The sequence below is a fragment of the Humulus lupulus genome, chromosome 6 (assembly GCF_963169125.1).
Source record: "Humulus lupulus chromosome 6, drHumLupu1.1, whole genome shotgun sequence".
Lineage (NCBI taxonomy): Eukaryota > Viridiplantae > Streptophyta > Magnoliopsida > Rosales > Cannabaceae > Humulus > Humulus lupulus.
In genome coordinates this window covers 157,830,688-157,839,088 of record NC_084798.1, presented here as the reverse complement: position 1 = coordinate 157,839,088, position 8,401 = coordinate 157,830,688, and the positions used below count along the sequence as shown (strand labels likewise).

At 40.8% G+C, this 8,401-nt stretch overlaps 1 long non-coding RNA gene across 1 annotated transcript; it reads right to left on the bottom strand.

The window, feature by feature from the left end:
- Positions 1–5,274: 5,274 nt before the first annotated feature.
- LOC133784265 (uncharacterized) lies at positions 5,275–6,211 on the bottom strand. The gene is made up of 3 exons (XR_009871239.1): positions 6,083–6,211; positions 5,649–6,005; positions 5,275–5,561 (listed from the first exon to the last, which is right to left on the bottom strand). It is a non-coding gene; the product is annotated as an uncharacterized LOC133784265 (long non-coding RNA).
- Between the last annotated feature and the right edge of the window lie 2,190 nt (positions 6,212–8,401).

The window sequence follows — 8,401 nt, the reverse complement described above, 5'->3', positions numbered from 1 at the left end:
TTTCTTAGATAGGCTATGCCCCTCAGTGTGGTCCCCACCAAATCCTTCATGAATCTCTTCTAGGATTTTCTTGGCCTCAGGTGGAATCACACATCGGAGTAGTGGCATAGAGTATCCTCTTTGATATAGCCTTCCTTCCACAATAGTGTATCTTGGAATTTGATACATCAGTTTCCGAGCCTTGTTTCGTTCTGTTGGGAGAATGTCAGTTTCAAGGTACTCAACTATTGGGGTCATCCAGGTCGGCTCGGAGTTAATCATGTAGACATCTTCCTGTTTAGGCTCGCTAATATTGGGTGTTGACAGGTGCTCAATTGGCACAACATTCAGCGCATCGACCTCAGAGGATGTGGCGAGCCTGGCTAGTGCGTCTGCATCTGAATTTTGCTCTCGGGGAACGTGCTCTATTGTATAGAACTCGAAATGTTTGAGTGTTGTTTTTGCTTTTTCTAAATATGCGGCCATCTTTGTTCCGTGAGCCTGGTATTCCCCTAAAACTTGGTTGACCACCAACTGCGAGTCACTGTAGCAATGTATCGCCTTAGCCTTGAGTTCCTTGGCTATTCAAAGTCTGGCCAATAGAGCCTCATATTCAGCCTCGTTGTTAGATGCTTTGAAGCCAAACCTTAAGGCGGAGTGAAATTGACTTCTAGTTGGAGTGACCGATATGATTCTTGCCCCCGATCCATTCTCGTTGGAGGACCCATCGACATAGAGTTTCTATAGCTCACAAGCTGGGGTTATAACTTCGTCATCAGTCATTTTAGTACATTCTACTATGAAGTCTGCCAGGGCCTGCCCTTTTATGGTTGTTATCAGATAATAAGTGATCTCGAATTTTCTGATCTCAACGACCCACTTTAATAATCAGCCTGAGGCTTTTGGCTTCGACAAGACTTGCCACAATGGTTTGTCAGTCAGAACATGGATGGGGTGTGCTTGGAAGTAAGGTTGGAGATTTCGAGATGAGTGGAATAGACTCATAGCCAACTTCTCCATTAACGGTTATCTCAATTCTGCCCCCAATAACCGTTTGCTGACGTAGTAAACTGGTTTTTGTACCTTCTGGTCTTCTCGGATGAGCACGGCGCTGATGGTGTGCTCGGTTGTAGCGAGATAGAGGTACAAGGTTTCTCATGTGATAGGTTTCGACAAGATAGGAGGCTCCGCGAGGTGCTTCTTGAGCTCCTAAAATGCCAGCTCGCATTCCTATGTCCACTCGAAATTTTTTTCCCCCTCCCAAAAGGTTGAAAAATGGGAGACAGCGGTCTGTAGATTTTGAGATAAACCTACTTAATGCCGCCATCTGTCCAGTCAAACTCTGGACATCTTTATGCTTTCAAGGTGAGGGCATGTCAATTAATGCCTGGATCTTGTCAGGATTAACCTCTATTCCCTGCGTGTTCATAATGAAACCCAGGAACTACCCCGACGATACTCCAAAAGAGCATTTCTGGGGGTTGAGCTTCATGTTGTACTTTCATAGCACGGCGAAGAATTCTTCGAGGTCGTCCACATGGTTATTGTTATGTTTAGATTTGACCAACATATCATCAACATACACTTCCATGTTATTACCTATCTGTTTGGAGAACATCATGTTTACGAGCCTTTGATACGTGGCTCCAGCATTCTTAAGCCCGAAAGGCATGACATTGTAATAGTACAACCCTTTATCTGTCACAAAACTCGTATGCTCTTGGTCCGGGGCATGCATGGAAATATGGTTATATTCAGAATAAGCGTCCATGAATGACATAAGTCTGTGCCTAGCTGTGGCGTCTACGAGTTGGTCGATCCGAGGTAGGGGAAAGCAGTCCTTAGGATATGCCTTATTGGGGTCTGAGTAATCGATACAAGTTCTCCATGTTCTGTTAGGCTTTGGAACCAGTACTGGGTTAGCGACCAATTAGGGTAGAAGGCATCTCGTATAAATCGATTCACCTTTAACCTGTCGACCTCTTCCTTCAGGGCTTTCTTCCTGTCATCGTCCAGGAGTCTTTGTTTTTGTTGCTTCGGGGGGAAGCTCTTATCAGTGTGTGCGTGGCTTATCACATTCGGACTTATCCCTACCATGTCCGAATGTGACCATGAAAAAACATCCTGGTTCCTCCTCAATAAGAAAATTAAGTGCTACTTTGTTTCTTCTGAAAGGTTTTTCCCTACCTTCACAGTTTTCGGGGGATCAATTTCTTCGAGCTTAACCTCTTTGAGCTCTTCTAGTGGCTTGAGATCAACCCTTTCTTCTACTCTTGGATTGATCTCTTTGTCTATTTCGAAGACTGTCCCATCCTTATTCTAAATTACAACAAGTGTTTGTGCACTTGTCTGCTTCTTTCCTATAACGGAAATGCTATAGCATTCCCTTCCTGGGAGCTGGTCCCCTTTCAGTGTCCCGATGCCACTAGAAGTCGGGAAATTGATGGCCAGATGCCTTACAGATGAAACTGCCCCAGCCCTACTAGCGCGGTTCTTTCGAGCAGTACGTTGTAGGCTGATGGAAGATCCACCACTACGAACTCCATCATCTTGGTTGTCGAGACTGGGAAGTCTCCTAAGGTTACGGGGAGTTCGGTGGATCCCACACAGGCAATCTGTTCTCCTAAAAATTCATACAACGTCATTGCATAGGCCTTTAGGTTGCGAAGGCCGAGTCCCATCTTTTCTAAAGTGGCCTTGTAGAGGTTATTCACCAAGCTCCCATTGTCAATTAGGACTTGGTGCACCCTCTTATTCGCGAGCAGAAGGATGATGACCAGTGGGTCATTATGAGGGAACTGCACATGAGACACGTCATCCTCCGTAAAAGTTATGGGTTGGGATTCAACCCTTTGCTGTTTCAGAGATCTGGGTTCGGGTTCGTAGGGAGACCCGTCACCAATTTTCAGCTCATTCACATATCTTTTCTGGGCATTCCTGCCTGATCCTGCAATATGGGGTCCCCCCAAGATGGTTATGACATCTTTTCCATCAATCGGAGGGGGTCGTTCATCTTCCCATGTTCGGTAGTTGCTGTTCTTGGCAGGTGGTGCAGCTGCTGCCCTCTGACTAGTGGAAGCCTGATTGGGGTTTTGATTTCTCACATATTTCCTGAAATATCCTCTCGAGATCAGACCTTCGATCTCATCTTTTAATTGCCTACATTCATCGATTGTATGTCTGATATCTCTATGGAATCTGCAGTACTTGTTGGAGTCTCTTTTCGCCTTTTGATTTCTCATGGGGTCAGGTCGTCTGAAAGGGACCTGGTTTTCATTATCCAGGTAGATATTCTCCCGAGACTCATTGAGCTCGGCATACACCTTGTCTACGGAGAAATATCGTTCCCTTTTCTTCTTCTTTCCCCCTTTCGCCCAAGATTATTCCCTTCATTTTTCTTTCTTTTAGAAGGGTTTTCCCTGGTAAGTTTTGAGGTCGTAGGATCCACTGAGGTTGAGGTAGAGTTTGTGTTTGTTGTTGTAGTTATGGGCTGAGAGGTTATATTCAATGTTGACCTCGCCTCTTCTACATTAACAAACCTCTGAGCTCGTTGGTTGAACTCGGTTAAGGACCTTACGGGCTTCCTTTGCATATCCTCCTAGAGAGGACTTCTAGGCATTACTCCAACTTAGAGAGCCATTAAATGGCCACTGTCGTCGACGTCATGGGCTCGAGCGACTTCCAAGTTCAACCTTGTGAGATAGCTTTTCATTGTCTCATTTGGCTGCTGTCGAACATTGGTCAAGGCAGATGCCTCGGGCCTAATGCCGACCATGACCTTGAATTGCTTCTTGAAATCTCTTGATAATTGAACCCAAGAAGCAATCGAATGTCTCTTATATTTTTCAAACCAGTTCTTCGTTGGTCCCGTGAGTGAGGCTGGGAACAGCATGCATCTGACCTCGTAGCCCACATTACTGGCTCGCATGATTGTGTTGAATGTACTTAAATGGATGTTCAGATCCGAATTCCCATCAAAGGGTGGGACATGAGGAATTCTGAACCCTTGAGGAAATAGCGTGCTAGAAATATTCGGGGCGAAGGTCTCGAGTTCTTCATCGAACTCTTCATCCCGTTCCCGGCCTCGTTCGTTTTGCAAGAGCCTGAATGCTCTTTCCAACTGTTCAATCCTTTCTTGGATTGGATCTACGGGGAGTCTGACTTGAAGCAGCGGGAAATGGTTATCGTTGATTACAACTCCAGCTCCTCGCCTTGGTGCAGGATGCTTCTGCCCGTTGAGATGGTCTCTCAGGTAAGAATTCTGGGGATTATCGCGCCCCCGATTATGATTTAAATGCTCCCGTAAATCTGGGAGCTCACCTCGATTTCCAGTGTTTTTACATTCTTAGTCGTATATACTTACAGACCTGGTGTCACCCGAGCCTTCACTGACATGGCTCGTTGCACGGTTATATCAAGATGGATTTCTTGCTGGTTGTCTCGTCTCAAAAGTGTGAGATCGAGACATTTTGCTTCTCATGGGGTGGGGACCCCTATGCTCCCTAGCAGTTTCCTCATTTCCACGCCTCCGCCAAGCACGCCTTTCCTTATCACCATTGGTCGGTTGTGCATTCCTCCGAGTTGGTGAGGGATGCCTTATTGGCGATGGTGGCTACCATCCATTACAGGGCCTAGAAGGCCTTGAGTTTGCTTGATCAGGTTTTGCAATGTTCTGCGCAGTACCAGGATTTTGGGTCCGAGCCTCCGAGGGGGCTCGGTTATTCCCTACTCCGGCTGGTGCTTCCGCAGTTGGGTTGGTAGGACCTACAGCTCGGTTACTTCTCCGGGGCCTCGGCAGAGCAGGCTGTTCTGCTGATGGCGGAGGCTACTCCGCTCTTCGGGTGGTAGTGTTTTTGCACAGCTGCCCCCAAGGCCTACGTGCACTACTACAAAAATTACATGACAAGTCGGTTAAAAACTGACATCTGAATGTTCATAAGTCGGTTGGGAACTGACTTCCCATGCAGTGACTTATGATGTAAAAATATGGTAGGTCAGTTGGCGCCAAACCGACATCTGGTGTAAGACATGGTACGTCGGTGGAAAACTGACATCTGGTGTAAGACATGGTACATCGATTGCAAGCCGACCTCTAGTGTAAGACATGGTAGGTCGGTTGTACACCGACCTCTGGTGTAAAACATGATATGTCGGTTCACAGCCGACTTATGGTGTAGACATCTATTGTCAATTTTAGTAGAATCAACTTATGGTGTTTTTTTTCTCTTAAAAAGTGTATTATGCCCAAAACAAATCATGTTTTTTTATACAAAAAACTGAACAAAACAAAACATATATCACAATAATATAAAATACTAGAATTTGAACTAAGTATCTAAAATAACGAGTCTTAAGTTAATTACAAAATGACTCACATAAGCATTGTAAACTATAGTTAGGCAACAAAAGTGTGTATATCTTCAAGAAAGTCTAAGTTAACATTGTAAGTATATCTCATTAAAAGTCTAAGTTAACAAAAGTGAGTGGACCTATGTAGTACTCATCAAATCCATGACGCATTGTGCCCATTCTTCACGCACTTCATTGATCTCATCCTTTGTGTAATAGTTCTTCCCGCCACACTAAAACAAAATTCATTGCATGAGTTGAATTAATATATTTAATCTTAAGGTAAAGCTAGAACTTTAATAATGAATATTTTCACTTACATTACTAGTTATCCATCGCATTGAAAACTCATTTGTCACGAAGTCCTTCATCATCCTCATAACATAGAACCCACATTGTACTGATTGTAATGGTTGATGAGGACACTTAATTGTTCTCCACGCGACTTCCTTAGTTTTTGCATTATTTGTGCGTAAATGTTGAAAGACACTAAATAATAATAACATAAACATTTAGATGTTGTTAATTTTAAATGAATTAAAGAGTATGCAGTTAATTGGTTAGATTTTTACCGAGAAATGAGAGATTTGATTTCATCTGGTGGAAAATTGTGAAGAGAATACAGGAAATAGCACAATTGGTGATCAAAATCAATTATTATAAGCATCCAATGCTTTCTAACAAAAACACAAAAATATTTCATTATTAATATTATATATATTCACTAACAAAATACTAAAAGTAAAAAACTTACCCCTTATGATATGGCAACAACCACATCTGACCCGGATTTGAATCAATCATACGCTTTGATACTCATTCAACTCGTTCTTCTTCAGTGGATCCAACATTTGATAACCAAATTGGCTCAACAAAACGAAAAAAGTGACTAATCTCTCTTTTCACTAACTGGAAGTATAAAATCCTACATAAAAAATATATCTCTATTAAATTTATAAAATAAGTTATGAACAAACTTATAATTATTTTAAAAATCTTTGATACCTGATATATAACGATACACATGATGCTCCAATCTCTTCCATTAAGCCAACATGGACTATATCTTCTTGTGAGATATATAAATCATTCTCATGGCCGAATATCTCAAAATCCATTGGAATTTTGATCATGAAACTTGGCTCCACATACTTCACGGTAGTTAATAGACACTTGAGAAAGCGAGGAACCCCGCTAGGAATCTTGAAGAGTATCGGGGCACTAGCTTTAATTGACACTACTTCATTTTGACTAGGAAGTTTTTGGGAAGGATGAGACTTCTCTTGTGTCATTGGGGCATTAGGTATTGGTGAACTATTCCTTTTTTGCTTCTTTGTCTTCTTAGGTAGCTTCAACATGAAAGTAACACATGTTAGTCATGAAAAATAATTCAATCACTAAATATAGTTTCTTGTCAATGTCTTACCAAATCTGAATCGTAAGGAATGATCAGATGAGATGGCCACTCAACATAGTGGCTGACAGCATGATGTACTAAAGAAATCTCATCTCCAATAGAAAAAATAAGTTTAGCCTCATCATTGCAGCACTCATCCACTTGCACACGATAGTTACCCTTTCTTAAGTCAACACAATGAATTTTTCCGCTTGTTGCCATTATTTGTCCAATAGCAACAGTATCACCATTTTCTGTCAATAATCTAGACTTCTGATTATCCTACAAGCTCAAGACGAGGACAAAATAATATTTATGTTATAATAGATTTTTTCTAAAATAATAATATGAATAGGTGAAGAATAAAATACCTTTGAAGAAACTAAAGACTCATTTACCACCTCCATTGGCGTAGGGGTCTCACTTGTTCGTGAAACTATCATAGGCAAACTCACTTCACTTCCTTTTAATGATGAAATTTGGTTTGCTAATTCTGTAAACTTTGTCAAAAATAACTCTCGTTCTTGTTCTTGTTCTCGTTCTTCTCTTTCTCATTTTCGTTCTACTTCAAATTGTTCAGCTTGACTACGTAGTCTTTGCTCAAAGGATTGCTCTAACTTTTTAAAGTCATCTAAGTATTTTTGCGATTGGTGTTGTTGAAATTGAAATTGATATTGTTGAAGTCCACTAAAACCTCCTGCTGGCTTCAAAAAGTAGTCTCTTTGTGTAACTCCACGACTTTCGCCTCTTACTCTACCAGGATGCTCCTTTGTTCCTAACACTTGTGTCAATATATCGTTTGTCCCAACTTCTATAAGTGTCCCCTCATTTCTCTTATCTAGAAGGTCATCCTGCAATATTTAATTTCATAAATTCAGTAATACAATATAATGAAGGATAAAAAAAAATATCCAAGTTCATATAGTTTACAACATACAATGGCATCTTCTATAAGCTTGTCACGTTCATTTACATAATTTCCTGATGCATCTTTCCTTGCCTCCTTCCAAAGTATAGATCGATCTTTTGGCTCATCTGTGCCTAGTTTAGTTTGCTATAACAAAATAAAACTCAATTAGTTATATATTAAACCACTACAAAAATTAAAATCAATAGTAAAACTCACTTACTAGGTCAATTTCTATTTCTTTATAATTGTGTCGTGATGAACGATGAGGATACTCCAAAGCAACACGCCTCTCTTTTTGTTTTTTACTAAATTCCTAATTCAATTGGAATAATTTAACTTTTAAATAAATTAATATATGAATAAAAAAAATTGAAACATAGTATTGTACACTTACTTGAAATTCTTTACTTTTTCTTTTGGTGACAAAGTTTTTCCATTCCTCCTCAGGAATGTTATCTCTTTTTGGAGGCACATCTAATGCAGTGGGATTTGCTTCCAATAAATCTTGGTTGTTAAGGTAAGGAGCTACAAATCTTATAGTAAAAAATGTTTTGAATGTCCTCCACTTGATGCCTACTGAACTCATCACTTCCTTTCTCATTCCCTCGTTAAGATGAAAAGCTAGCTACAAAGTTTAACAATACAAGTCAGTGTAAATAATAATATACAAGTTTAAAAGATTACCTTCAGTCTATGAATCTTACATTTACATCTTTCCAAACATTCTCTAAAGTTGCAGCAGGAACATCATGCTAATTATCATATGT